The following is a 15,863-nucleotide window of genomic DNA, read 5'->3' on the forward strand; positions in this document are numbered from 1 at the left end:
TGAAAGGAGTGGTTTGGTTCGGGAAGAAGGGTAAGTTAGCTCCACGGTACATCGGTCCTTTCGAGGTGCTTCAGAGGGTCGGTAATGTGTCGTACAAGCTAGACTTGCCTGCTTCGATGGAGAGAATCCATCCGGTTTTCCATGTTTCTCTGTTACGGAAGTTCGTGTCGGATCCTGGAAAGGTTCTTAGTGAGCCTGATATGGAGATTCATGAGGATCTCACCTATGTAGAGCAGCCAGTGCGGATCCTAGACACTCACATCAGAAAGCTGAGGAACAAGGAAATCCCGATGGTGAAAGTCCTTTGGAACCACCACAATATTGAAGAATGCACCTGGGAGACACGGGAGTCCATGCTCCAGCAATACCCCCATCTGTTTTGAGGTGAGTGTTAGTTGTTCTATGTGTTGCATGTATGATATATTGTATGCTATGTGGTATGTTAGGATTGGTGCCATGCTTTGTATGTTAGTTGAGGAACATTCGGGGACGAATGTTCTTAAGGGGGGGAGAATGTAATACCCGGCTAGACTCCGGTATCGGAATCCTTACCGTCCGGTGGGACCTCGGATGTCGGAAACCTCTAGAAGGGTAAAACTATGATTTTATGAAATGTTTTCATGTATTTCATGTTTTTAAGTAAGAAATTAAATGAGTTTTTGCATGAAAAATCTTTGGAGGAAAACCCAGGTTCGGCCGCCGAACTCCGAAGTTCGGCCGCCGAACATGCATGCTTTCGGAGGGACTTTAGGCGCCCGAAAATTTTGAGTGAGGGAAATGCAGGTTCGGCCGCCGAACCTTGCATGCATGCGGAGGCACTTTCGGCCCTCGAACGTGGCCTGACCAGCCACCTATAAAAGGGGCACTTAGCCGAAATGGGAGAGTTTTCTCCCATTTTCAGCCGCAGCAAGCTTCCGACCTCCCTCTCCCAAATCTTGTGTTTTTCCTTCAATCCCCACCATTTTCTTTGAGTTTCAAGGTTCCACAAAAGTTTTTGAGTGTTTTTAAGCAAGTTTGGAGCTTGGAAGTCTTGGAGCTAAATCCCTCCATTTTTCCGAGCTAGGGTCGTTCTTCCTCTCGATCTTCAAGAGGTAAGCTTCGATCTATGCTTCTTTTATGTTTTATGGAAGTTTTATGCAAGTTGATGGGGTAGAATGCATGTTTAGGCTTGTTGTTAGGTTTATGGGTTTATGTTGTGATTTGAACAATGTATGTTGGAAATGTGTTGTTTGAAGTGTTGTAGTTGGGGTATATTATAGTTTGAGACCCCTAGGTGTGATGTATGATGTGTATGCATGTGTAGAAACAAGTTTATGCAGATTTTGAGGCGTTTTGGAGGCTGTGGACACAAGGGAGCCAAGTTTCTGCCCTTCGGCAGAAACTCAGGTTCGGCCGCCGAAGTGACTTTCGGCCGCCGAACCCCCTTGTGGAGGCAGTTTCGGCTGCCGAAGCCTGCCCCCGAAACTCAAGTTTCGTCTCTGTCTGGGAGGTTCGGCCGCCGAAAGTGCCGCCGAACCTGCCTGACTTTCGGCTGCAGAGGGACTTTCGGCCGCCGAACCTGCCGCCGAAAGTGCCCTGTTCAGCCATTTCTTGCATGTTTTCATGTGATGTTTTCAGGATGTTTTAGGGGGTTTTTGGGGAGTATTTTAGAGTCATATTCATGTATGTTTGGTCCCTCATTTGAGTCCACCTGTGTAGGTTCGGACCCGAGGAACCGAGACCCCCAGCAGTGAGCCAGCTGCTTCAGAGTCTCTTCAGAGCTAGCCAGAGGTGAGTGGAATAAACCTTAAGTTTTAAATTAACGAAATGAAATGTTTTAGCATGATTCACGCATCATGGATGCCATGAGCTATATTAGGTTGCTTGCATTAGAATTCACGAATATGTTGCATTGCATACTTTGTTGTTGATGTGGATGAATGTTGAATGATCCATTAGCCCTTGTATGTCATGATAGCCTATGTGAGTCCAGGTGTGCCTGCTACGGCTCTACGCCCCTGGCACTATGACAGATTATGGAAGTCCGGGTGTGCCTGCTACGGCTCTACGCCCCCGGCATGTATAAGTAAGAAAGATAGGGGCTAAATGGTGACAAGTTCATCCTTGTTGTGAAATGTTTGTGTTATGGCGCATACATGAAAGCATGATTTAAATTGATGTTTTATTATTCTGCTCACTGGGCTCTAGTAGCTCACCCCACTCCCTTTATTCCCAGAGTTGCAGGTACAGGATAGATCAGGAAGTCGGCTAGAGTGAAGTTAAGTCATGTATGTTGTAATAGATAGTAGTGGACATGAACATGATGTAATGAGTATTTATGACCATGTAATGTAATGAATGATTTGATGATGTATTGAGGATTATAGTAGTGCTTGACCTAGAGGTGTGTGAATCCCCATTATGTACAGAGTGTTTAATGAGTAATGATGTTAATGACCATGATTATCCAAGCTGATATGTATGATGATGATACCCCATTGGAGTATTTGATGAGGACTCCAGTGTGGGGTTTATGTATGATTTTGTGCATGCACAGGTTTTGCTTGGATAAGAGAAAAGAAAAATTTTTACAGATCATGTATATGTTGTTATGTATGGGATTCCACAGGTTTACAGGAGGTATGTAGGCTTGCTACGGGTCCCGGCGGCCTTAAGCCGATCTGGATCCTAGCGCCGGTAACGGGTCGGATTTCCGGGTCGTTACATTGCATATACCCAAGTATATGCTCAAAGGGGTCAAAACCTACCTAACAACCCCAAACACACAAAATAAATAACACAAATACAAGGTGTTCTCACAAAATCATCAAAACATCCCAAATAACCCTATTCATGCAACTCTCCCCTAAAACCTCATAAAACCTTCAGAAAACATAAAAACAAGCTCAGGATCTTCACTTACCTCTTGAAACCAAGAAGCAGAACGATCCTAACGTGGAGTTTTGGAGCAACTCTCCTTCACACTCTCCAAACTTCACAACTTTGAGTTTTTAGCTTACAACCTTCAAAATAACATAAAAACTAATCAAACCTTTGCAAGATTTGATGAAAACATGTAAAATACTCAAGAAGGACAGAGTCTCACCTCAGAAATCGAAAGGAATTGACGTGCCTTATCCTTTCAACTGACTGAGGGCCTTTTATAGGTGGCTGGCCAGACCACCTTCGGCGGCCACACGTGAAACCAAAAGCCATGCATGTTCGGCGGCCGAACCTCAACTTCGGCGGCCGAACCTGGCTTTTCTGCCTTGGTTCAATTCATTCAAAAACTCATTTTCTTATGCTTTAAAACTATGAAACATACCAAAACATGTTAGAAAACAATCACTCTAACCCTTCTAGAGACTTCCGACATCCGAAACTCCATCAGAAAGTAGAATTCTGATGCCGGACTCTAGCCGAGTATTATAGATAAGCTGGGTACTGTGTGTAAGGTGGATAGAAAGGTGGATAAGGCATGTAGGTAGGGTAGGGGTTAAAGCTGGAGTAATCCGATGTGCCTCCCATCGGATACCCTGAACCCTGTGGGAAGGGTGGATAATGGGGTGGAAAACCATGCCCCGAGGCCTGAGTGCCTCCCTGAGACTCCCCTGTCCCTTCTTCCGACATGCTGACATCCAGATTCCCATCCCTCCTCTGATCCTCTTCCATAACCTCCCTCACATCTGAAGAACTTCCCCCTCTATCTGTCCCCCTTCTGCTAGCATCAAAAGACCTTCTAGGGTCCCTTGACACTCTTTCTCTGCTTGATCTACATGACATTGCCCTAGGCAATGCAGGAGGACGGGCGCTCTTGCCCTCATCCTCAGGTGGTACTCCAGTCAATCTTGCAGATCGACGGGTTCCTCTCATCCTGTTTTTTGCAGGTACAGGGTAGACCAGGAGGTCAGCAAGAGTAATGAAGTCATATGTATATAATAGATAGAATGTGGACATGATAAATTGTAAAATGATGTAAAGTTATGAATAGTTATGTAATTTAATGATATTGAGGATTAGAGGTTGTGCTTGACCTATGTGTAAGGTATCCCTTTTAATACATGATCCTAGATCTTTTATGATGTTTATGTAAACCAACTCAACGCAGGTTATGCCACCCTTAGGGGTACTGATGAAATCCCACAGAGGGGTCAATGTTTATGTTTATGTTTATGTATAGTGCATGCACAGGTTGAGTTTGGTGTATGGATGAATGAAAAGAAAAGTTTTAAATTTTTTTGTATGTTGTTGATCATGTATGGGATTTAACAGGTTCTCAGAATGTTATGTTGGCTTGCTACGGGTCCCGGCGGCCTTAAGCCGACCTGGATCCTAGCGCCGGTAGCGGTCCGATTTTCGGGTCGTTACAATAGTATTTAAAACATATGATATCATGGAATGCATCACAGCACAAACATTTCACATCAAGGATGAACTTGTCACCACTTAGCCCTCCATACAGTCTAATCATGCCAGGGGCGTAGTGCAGGCACACCTGAACTTCCATAGCATAACATACATATCCATTCATGCCGGGGGCGTAGTGCAGGCTCACCCGGACTTCCATAGTCTATCATACCATATAAGGGCTAATGGATCATTCAACATTCATCCACATCAACAACATAAAGTGCAATGCGACATATTCGTCAATTCTAATGCAAGCACCCTAATATATCTCATGGCATTCATGATGCGTGAATCATGCTAAAACGTTCATTATTTACTTTGAAATCATAGAGAGTTATTCCACTCACCTCTGGTTAGCTCTGACAAGACTCGAAAGTAGCTATCTCACTGCTGGGGTCCTCGGTTCCTCGGGTCCGAACCTACACAGGTGAACTCAAATGAGGGACCTAACAAACATGAACATGACTGTAAAATACTCCCCAAAAAACCCCTAAAACACCTTAAAACAATCATGGAAATCATGCAAAGGAGGGCTGAATAGGGCACTTTCGGCGGCAGGTTCGGCGGCCGAAAGGCCCTCCAGAGCCGAAAGTCATGCACCTTCGGCGGCACTTTCGGCGGCCGAAGGTTCCCTCCAGAGACAAAACTCATGCATGTTCGGCGGCACCTTCGGCGGCCGAAACTCCCTTCTAGAGTCGAAAGTCCACTTTCGGGGGCAGGGTTCGGCAGCCGATACATGCTACCACAGGCAGGTTCGGCGGCCGAAAGAGCCTTCGGCTGCCGAACCTGGTTTCTCCCAAAGGGCAGAAACTCGGTTCCAACATGCACAAACGCCTCCCAACTCATTCAAACATGCATTTTCCTATTCTACAACATGCATACTCAAGCATACAAGCTCCTAGGGGCTTCAAACTATCTTAAACCCCATCTACAACATACCAAACATGCATAACCAACATATATTGTTCAAAAATGCACAGTAAACCCATAAACTTCACATAAACCTACACATGCATTTCTACCCCATAAAACCTCATAAAACTTACTTAAAACATGCAAGGAACTATGGATCTACTCTTACCTCTTGTAGAACGAGAGGAGAGACGATCCAACTCGGAGATGGGAGAGATCTCAACTCTTTGGTCTCCAAGCTTCCAAAACTCGCTCTTTTTGCTCAAATCTCTTCAAATCAACATAAATCTTGTTAAAACATGAAAGATCAGAGGAAAAACATAAAAAACAAACCATAGGAGAGCATGAACTCACAGTGGCCGAAAATAGGGAGAAAACTCGCCCGTTTCGGCCATGGAGCTCTTATATAGGGCTGGCAGACCACCTTTCGGCAGCCGAACGTACCCCCACATCTCATGCAAGTTCGGCGGCCGAACCTTTGAGACTTGCGGAAGCCTAACTTGCCCCCCTAAACCATCCAATGTTCGGCGGTCGAACCTGGAAATGCCTCATTGGTCTTTTTTCTTTTAAAACTCAATTTCCTTTTTGCTTAAAACCATAAAATACATTAAAACATTTATGAAAACATGCATTTACCCTTCTAGAGGTTTTCGACATCCGAGATTCCACCAGACGGTAGGAATTCCGATACCGGAGTCTAGCCGGGTATTACACATCATGACATTGATCAAAACCAAAAGTTTTGATCGACTGGTCAAAACAAGTGTTCCAAGACCTATATGCCTGTTTAAGTCCATTAATAGACCTATTCAACTTGCATAATAAATGCTATTGGCAATTAGTTATGAAACCCTCTGGTTGCTTCATATAGATGCATTCATCAAGACTTCCATTTAGGAAAGCTGTCTTGACATCCATTTGCCAAATTTCATAATCGAAATGATTCACAATGGATATAAGAGTTCTAATAGACTTAAGCATGCCTACCGGCAAAAAAGTTTCCTCATAATCGATCCCTTCTTTTTTAGTGTACCCTTTTGCAACAAGCCTTACTTTATAAGTTTGTACTTTACCGTCTACACCCTTCTTTTTCTTATAGATCCACTTACATCTAATGGGTTTAACCCCTTCAGGTGGTTCTATAAGTTCCCAAACTTGATTAGAGTATATAGACTCCATCTCAGATTTCATAGCTATAAGCCATTTATCAGCATCTTTATCTTGTAATGCATCCTCGTAACACACTAGTTCAATATTCACTTCTTCAAGGATTCTGTCAAAAACTTTTCCCAAAAGTGTATTTCAAATCGGTGGTCATCTTATTCTCCCACTACGACGAAGTACTACAAGATGTTTAGCCACACCTTCATCTTGAATTTATGGATCAACAACTGTTGCTTCAATTCCAACATGACTTTCGCTACTTTCGGGCTGTAGTGAAATGTTAGGAACTGACTATTGGGGTAGCTGTTGATCTTCATATCTACTAACATTTCTCCCACTACGATGAGGTAATAGAATGTCAGCTCCGACCAAGAATGGTTCAGGTTCATATTCTATTGGTAATGTTCTAGATGGTATGTTTTCTCCTCTCAATTCATGCAAGGCTAATTGGCTTTTGGGAAAATGGTTTAAAATATAGTCCTCCTCAAGATAATTTATATTAGTGCTAACAATGACCTTTTTATCCTTAGGAAAAATAAACCACCTTTCATTCCCCTAGGATATCCAATAAAGAAACATAATTCTGATTTTAATTCCAACTTATCTACTTTCCCTTTCAGCACATAGGCTAGGCAACCCCACATCCGAACATGTCTTAGACTAGGTTTATGCTTAGTCCACAGTTCTATAGGAGTTAGAGGTACTAAATTAGAAGGAACTAAATTCAAAATGTATGCAACTGTCTCAATTGCATATCCCTAGAAAGAAATTGGCAAATCTGAATAACTCAAGCATTGATCTAACCATTTCTATAAGCGTCTTATTTCTTCTTTCTACTACACTATTCTGTTGTGGCATACCAAGTGCAGACAACTGTGAAGTAATTTCTTGTTCTGATAAATAAGCAATGAATTCTATAGAGAGGTATTCGCCACCACGATCAGATCGTAGTGACTTGATATATTTTCCATGTCACTTCTCCATTTTTGCCTTAAACTCTTTGAATACTTATGGTGCAATAGGTAAATATACCCATACCTTGAGTAGTCATCTGTGAAAGTTACAAAATACTCAAAACCACCCCTAGCTTGGACACTCATTGGACCACACAAATCAGAATGAACTAATTCAAGAACATCATTAGCTCTATTACCCTTTAAGGGAAAAGGCCTCTTAGTCATTTTACCTTCTAAACAGGATTCACAGGTTGGTAGTGCCTCCACTTTCAATGAACTCAAAAGTCCATCCTTGACCAACCTAGAAATTCTATCTAAGTTAATATGACCAAGCCTTAAATCCCATTTTTATAGGAACTTCTGTACCAGAAATAATGGTATCTCCAATTATAGGCCCTCTGGGATGTAAAATATATCTCTTCTCACCATCCCCATAGTGTATGAGACAAATATATGCATTTTGATTAGGGTCGTATTCTATGGTTACAATTCTACTATATATGTCTTTTTAATTCCGTCGAAAATCGATTTTACGGTATAGACGCTTATGACCCCCCTCTATGTCTTGCGGTAATGATTCCTCTGGCATTACGGCCTTTACCACAACGATGCTGTCCATAGATCAAATTCTTTCGTGTATTTCGTGTATTGGATTTCGCTTGACTGTCTACGGCTCCATTGCGTGTGCTCGGGGTAGAAGTTTTGTATAAATGTATTGCCATGCTATTAAGTATTTTGATTTAAGTTCTTTTCTTTCTAAGAGATAGAATAGAATAACCCGGTTGAAGCGTAATGATCATACGTCTGTAATGCATTGTATGTCCCATAATAGGTCTCATTCTTCTACCCGGGAAGTAAGTTGTAGTTCAGGCGAAACTTTAAGGATAAATAAATCATCATTTAATGAGCCAAAATATATCATTTGTTTTCTAAATTTAATAACGACAGAATCATTATAAAATTCATTAAAACAAACAGAATATCCGTTCTTACTCAAACTAGAAATAGAAATTAAATTCCTTTTAATTGAAGGAACATACTAAACATCCTTCAAAAATAATGTTTTAGTATTCTTAAAATTCAAAAAAATATTTCCTACAACTAAAACTGCAACTTCAATACCATTTCCCAGAAAAATGCTCATTTCTCCTTCACTTAGCTGGCGTGTTGCTTGAAACCCCTGCAAAGAATTGCAGATATGATTAGTGGCTCCTAAGTCTGCACACCATTACAGTGTAGTCAATACTGCTAAACAAGTTTCAACCACCAGCAAATAGAATAGAGATGTACCTTGCTTTTTCTTGGCTATCCAAGTTGGACATTGCTGCTTCCAGTGACCAGGTTGCTTACAGTGAAAACACTTGCCCTTGGCTTTTTTGCAGCACCATTTGCACTATTAGTTGCACCATTTGTTTTGGGCTTAGGCTTGTGAGCATTTTTCTTTTTCTTACCCTTTTTCTGGGCAAATGAAGAACCTCACTCAACATTAAGCACAACAGGTATAACTCCTTACTTAATAATAGTCTTAGCAGCTACTAACTCATTCAACAACTTAGACAGAGTAAACTTCATCTTATTCATGTTATAGTTCAAACAGAACTGCTGAAAACTGGCTGGCAGAGTGTTCAAGACCATCTCAATTTGAGTGGTCGTATAAACCTCAGCACCTAGAACCTCCATATCATTCAGAAAACTCATCATCTTCAAGACATGAGTTCTAATAGAAGTTCCTTCCTCCATTTTAAAAGTAAGAATCTCTGCTTGGCTGCACTAGTTTGGTCTCCAAACATCTTCTTGAGATTCTCTAAGATGTCATAAGTTGTGTCAATCTTCTGATGCTAATGTTGCAAAACATTTGACATAGATGCCAGAATGTAATATCGCGCCATTTCATCAGCCTTAACCCATTTCTAGTAAGCCTTGGTAACCTCTTCACCTCTTCAGAGGCACCCTCACATAGATTTTTTAAGACACACCTCACTAAGCACAAACATGTATTCTTTAGCAGTAAGCAAAATGTCCAAATTCCTTTTCCAGTCCACATAGTTAGGACTCTCAATCTTTTTTTGGGTTAGGATGTTGGTTAAGGGATTAAATGATGTCATTTCTGTTATAAGATCATGCATTAAAAAAAAAGCATATTAATAATAATACTGAATTTAAATCAAAATTGTATAAAACAACAATGATACCAAAATTCACATATGCATCTCAATAATATTCATAAACAATAATTTCGATGGGAGAAAATATGCCTCTTAAATATTTTTAAGTCAAAACCGTCACATCTGACATCTCTCATATCTTTTTTTTCCTTTTTTTTTATATATCACACAATTGAAATGATTTTTTTTCTGTTGTTTTTTAGAACAAATGAGATGAAAACTAAAACAAATAAACTATGAATTCATTAGCTGAAATAAAATAATGAAACTTTAAGTAAATAATAAAATAAAAAAATATAGATAAATAGAAATTTATCTACTATTAAGTTCTGATATCAATTGATGCGAAACCCATAATCAACTTATGATCAAGTACCTCGGACATGTACTTGATAATGAATGAGACTTGCATAATTTTTCAAAAATTGCTCAACTACACCCCTAATAAACCAATGTGATTAGAAACAAATATTATAGAGTGATGAACCAGTTAGAAATGCCACAAGATAAGTCTTGATAAGTTTGCTAAATATGGATGCACACAAAGAATACTCATCTCTGTATAAAGAAAACCAAAATATTATTCATAATATCTTTTTCATTCTAATTTGTAGCTGCAATCTTATGGGTATTTTTATAGTCTCAAAACTTTAATTTTAGTGTAAGAAGAATTAATTCTAATATAGAGAGTGTATCTAGTCAAATAGTCAAATCTAGATTATATTAAATATCATTTTCTTAAATTGTTTTGTAGAATTTTCTTCTTAAATTGAATGGGAATTTGGCTTCTAATATGCGTCAAATTAATTCAAAATAAATCTAATAAAATACTAAAATAATAAAATAGATATAAGTACAATTTAGTCATATATGCATTATGCGATCTCAAATTATGTTGTGTGTCCATATGTGTTGAAAAGAGTGTGACTTATTTTCTAATTATCTCATACTTTTTAAATATATAATTCTCATCAAATTCGGTGGTAACTTAATTTTTTATAATTTAAAACTTTACATATTAAATACTTTATTACTATCAAAACTGCAACAAATTTCAAGTCTTTCAAAATTATTACCCATATACAACATGTATCAATGCATTTTGAGAGTATAACTATTTACTTTTGAAATTTATGTAATTCATTAAACCTTTAAAAAAAATTAAAAGATAAAATTTTTTAATTTATATAAAGTAAAAATAAAATATAAAATTCTTAATACTAAATTTAAATATTAAAATTAAAATATGCAAATGAAAATAATTTAAACTATAAAAGTATTATTACCCAAGCTTTTAAATAAATTCCCTAGTGTAACATAGCCGTTTAACTTAAATTTTTTATTTTGGAGTGGTAGAGAATAATAAATAGGGATGAATTAAAAATATAAAAAGTGTAATTAGTTGATTATTAATTGAAGATTAGTAATAAATCAATAAGGTAAAGAGTTAAAGAGTCTACGAATCAATAAGATCGAAACAGAATTTAACTAGCATCTATACTATATATATTATATATAAAGTGGAAAGAAGAAGAATAATATTGAAATTTTTTAAAATATCCTTAAAATTTTGAATTATTTATAATTATTTTATTTTAAAATAATAAATAATTTTATCATTTAAAATTTAATTTTTAAAATAGATAATAAATATGTTATTCAAATTATTTTTAAGTTATTTAAAGATTCTCTAAGAATATATATAAAAAATAAGGATATTTTTAAATTAGATGAAAATCTAAAATTAAATTTTAAGATAAAAATTATTAAAATAGATAATATATTTTTTTATAACTACTTAGATAAAGATAGTATTTGATAACTTTTTTATTACTTATTTATTTTCATACTTTTTTTATTATTTATTATGCAATCGCTATTTATCTATAATTATATAGCATAACAATATCAATTGAGTTGATAATAAGAAGTAATATATATAATATATATCTTTATTTCATATTATTTTTTATTATAAAATTATTTTAAATTTAATGAATATACGTAAATATTAAAAAACCAAAGATTTGATATAAAATTAGTCAAATAGCACATTTAAATACTAATTAATTCTGAAAAAATTATAAAATATAACTCATAATTATATAAAAAATATAGATCAATAAAGTGTTCAATTTACCTTTAAATGTTAACAATTTTAGTATTTTCTTAAAAATTAATTACATATAAATTATATATCTAGATAATTATAAAAAATTAATAATTTTAATAATGTCATATTATGATATAATAAGTTATTCTTTATATTATAATTATATAAAAATTTAAAGTAAATAATAATTTTATTATCTAAATTAATTTAAATTTAGTAAATAAATATTTTAATTTTTAAATATATATATCGATATTTTAGAATAAAATTATTAAAATAAATTTTATTTTAATAATATTAAATTAGTAGATAAAAATTTAATTTTAAAAATATTATAGGTTGATAAAATGATAATATAACTCAATCATATGTTAATGGTAATTTAATATTTATTTAAAAATATTAAAACATTAAAATAATAGTCATAACATTAAATTGTTAGATAAAAAATTTAAATTTATAACATGACAATTATAAAATAATAAAAATTACTATGAGTTTAAGAATTAACTAAAGTTAATCAATATATTGGATAACTATCAAAATTAATAATTTTGATAATTTTAATTTTAATTTTTAAAAAGAATTAAAATAATAAAGTACTTATATAATTAATGAAATAAATAATTATAATTTTGGCAAAAAGTATGTTATATCAAATTACTGGATTTTATAATGGATTCATTTAAATATTTTAAAGTGTATTTAATAATTAAAAAAAAACTCATATCAATTGATTTCAAAGTAAATATTATATTTTATTATAAATTAATATTCGTATATTTACATTTGTTTCATTGTTATAAATTGTACTATTTTTTTATATAGAAAATGAATTTGAAACTAAGGTTGATATATTTAAATGTTAATTTAAAAAATTAAAATTTATATAAGAAAATAAAATAATAATATTTATTTTTAAATATGATGTTACATTATTTCATATTAATAATTATATTTTATTAATTACATTTTTAAAATATTAATAATTATTTAAAATTTATATAAAAAAATATAATACATATAAAAATTTATGAATATATATAACGAGTATGGCGTAAGTTAATAAAAACTAGTAATAAATAAATAAATAGTATTAATAACTATTAAATTGAAATTTTAAATAATAATGTTTAATTATATATAATAGAAAGATACTTTATTGTGTTGATTGTCTTGATAGGATACACATCAGAGCTATCTCATATAGAAACTTTTTAATAATGGAAAAAAATCCAAATAGATACCTAAAATTTTTATAAAGTTTTTTACCAAATAATACTCTTAACTTTGCATTTAGGTCCAAATAAATTATGATATATTATTATTTAAATTTTAAATATTAAAATATTAATTAATATTTTTTTATTTAATTTTTAATTTTTGTTTTAGGTAAAAGTAGTAATACTTTAATATCTAAAATTATAAAAATTTAATGGGATAAGAATTATTTAGAAAAAAACTTATTTGGATTTTGATAAAAAATTTAAGCGCTTATTAATTTGTTTATATTTTAATAATATATTATTATATTTATAAAAAGTAATGAATTTATGAAATGTCAATATTTAATTTATTTATTTTATAACTTTAATTTTCTATTTTTAGATAATATGAAAAAGTCAAATTTTATTTTTAATTAAATATTATTGGTAATTATAGAAAAAAATATTGAAATGAGTTGGATATTAAATAGATTTAGAAAAATGAATTTAATGGATCATAATCCATTTAAATACACTTTTGACTAAGTTACTTTTCTATTTCATTTGAAGTCTATGCCATACTTATAATAAAACAATACACATACTTTTTACATTTAAATTTTGTATTATTTATGTACTCTAATATTTTATTTAGTACAATTAGAACCTCAAAATACAATTAAGAGCAAAACCAATGTAGCATTTAGCTTAGTTTAGGGGCCATTTAGCCTCAGTGAGCTATGCAACTTTAATATGGGTCATTCAATAGTAAAGTGAATAAAGAGTTGTGAGAATTTGAGACTTGAGAGAAGTTGAGAGTTGGGAGGATTTGACGATTGAGAGTCGGGAGGATCTGAGAATTTGAGAGAGGAGAATGTGCAGAAAAATTACAACGGTGGAGAAGGAATTGGAGCTCACCTGGTGCCTCTCATGGCAAAATTCTTGCCACGAAAATACTTCTCATGGTAAAATTCTGCCATAAAGAGTCACCTACTGCCTTTCTTATAGGCGCTAGACATGCCTCATAATCGGAGGCACGCCGTTCTATTTTTCTTTAATTTTTTTAATTTAATTTATTTTAAAATTTAAATAAATAAACTACAAAAATTTAATTTTAAAAATTTATTAACTTATATAATATAATTAACGAATTTAAATATTTTATACAATTATATAATATTAATAATTATATAAATATAATTTAAATTAAGTACAATTACCCCAAAATTTTTAATAAAAGGAATTGGAAGGAAATCTAACATTACAAAATAACTTCAAAGTTGAAAAGTTCAATTTTATAAACATAAGATAAAAGAGTATAACTTAAAAAATATATAAGAGTACACATTCTAATTTTTTAACTAAATACAAAATTTACTAATTTTTCTTCTTACATCTCTTAAATATGAGCTCTTCACTTAATCATTTAGCGAGGTGAATGTCCTTTCTCTTCTTTGTTCCAAAATAATAAAAAATCTATGACCTCATCCTGCTAAAAACAAATTTCTCATTCCTACAATGGACGACATGCTTGATGAATTATATGAAAAATCCTATTTGCTGAACTTAACTTGCGAACTGGTTATTATCAAGTGTAATTTTATTATTCGGATATCTCCAAAACTGTCTTTTTCACCAACCACAGCTATTACAAATATCTGATAATATCTTTCGGACTGTGTAATGCTCCTTCTATATTTCAAATAATAATGAATTCTATTTTTCAGCTATACCTATGCGAATTCCTATTGGTTTTCTTTTGATGACGTTCTAACATTTAGCCCCACTTGGATTTTACATCCTGAGTATGTCCAAAAGGCCTTAGACATTCTACAACAACAATTTCATGTGAGGCTATCTAAATGTGTTTTTGGTGCACAAGAACGGGAATACCTAGGACATATCATTGCTCCTCAAGGGTCAAGGTGGACAAAAAAAATTGAGGCAATGTCAATTGGCCTACACCTATTAATATTTCTAACCTGCGTGGAATTTTGGGACTCACAGATTATTATAGGGAATTTATTTGCCATTATGGGATGATAGCTCGGTCGCTGACTCATTTACTCAAGAAGGGCCAATTTTAATGGAATGACGCACCTAAACAATCCTTCTAGGATCTCAAACCTTCCATGACCATAACACCATGCCAAACTTCACCGAACATTTTGTCATTGAAACTAATGCTTCTAGTGATGGAATAGGTGCGGTTTTGACCCAACAGGGACAGCTAATAACATTCATAAGTCATGCATTAGGGGTAAACAAACAAGCGTGGTCAGTTTATGCAAAAGAAATGCTAGCTATCATACATCCGGTTCAAACATGGAGGCCATACTGGGTCACAAATTCTACATCCACACAGATCAACGTAGCTTGAAACACCTGTTGGAACAACGGATCACCACCCCCGAGCAGCAGAAATGGGTTGGCAAGCTACTGGGCTATGAATACGAGATAAGATACAAACTAGCGAAAGCTTAACCGAGCGACGGATGCACTATCTCGTACGTGTGGCTGGCATTCCTTCTCTTGAGACTTTGTCTGTGTCACATTCCAAATTTTGGGACTAGCTATAAAATCGAAAACCACAGCAGCCCTTACATGAGAACCATCGGCCAACGAGCTACAGATCAACCCAACAATCCTTATAGCTGGTGTAATGGTTTGATCTGTTATAAAAATCGTGTGGTAGTGCCTCCTCAATCAGAATTGATACATCAGTTGCTGCAAGAATTTCATGACTCTCTAGCGAGTGGACATTCTAGCGTTCTATGAACATACAAAAGGTTGGCAAACCAATTCTATTAGCCTTCCATGTATCAACGGGCAAAGCAATATGTCACCTCCTGGGATGTTTGCCAACGCAATAAAGTTGACACATTAGCTCCTGCCGGTCTCCTTCAGCCTTTATCAATTCCATGTCAAATTTGGGAAGACATTATAATGGATTTCATCG

The 15,863-nt window shown here is 34.4% G+C and overlaps 1 pseudogene; it reads right to left on the minus strand.

The window, feature by feature from the left end:
- Positions 1-8,726: 8,726 nt before the first annotated feature.
- Positions 8,727-9,526, minus strand: LOC110606284 (annotated as a pseudogene).
- Between the last annotated feature and the right edge of the window lie 6,337 nt (positions 9,527-15,863).

This window comes from Manihot esculenta, chromosome 18 (genome assembly GCF_001659605.2).
Source record: "Manihot esculenta cultivar AM560-2 chromosome 18, M.esculenta_v8, whole genome shotgun sequence".
Lineage (NCBI taxonomy): Eukaryota > Viridiplantae > Streptophyta > Magnoliopsida > Malpighiales > Euphorbiaceae > Manihot > Manihot esculenta.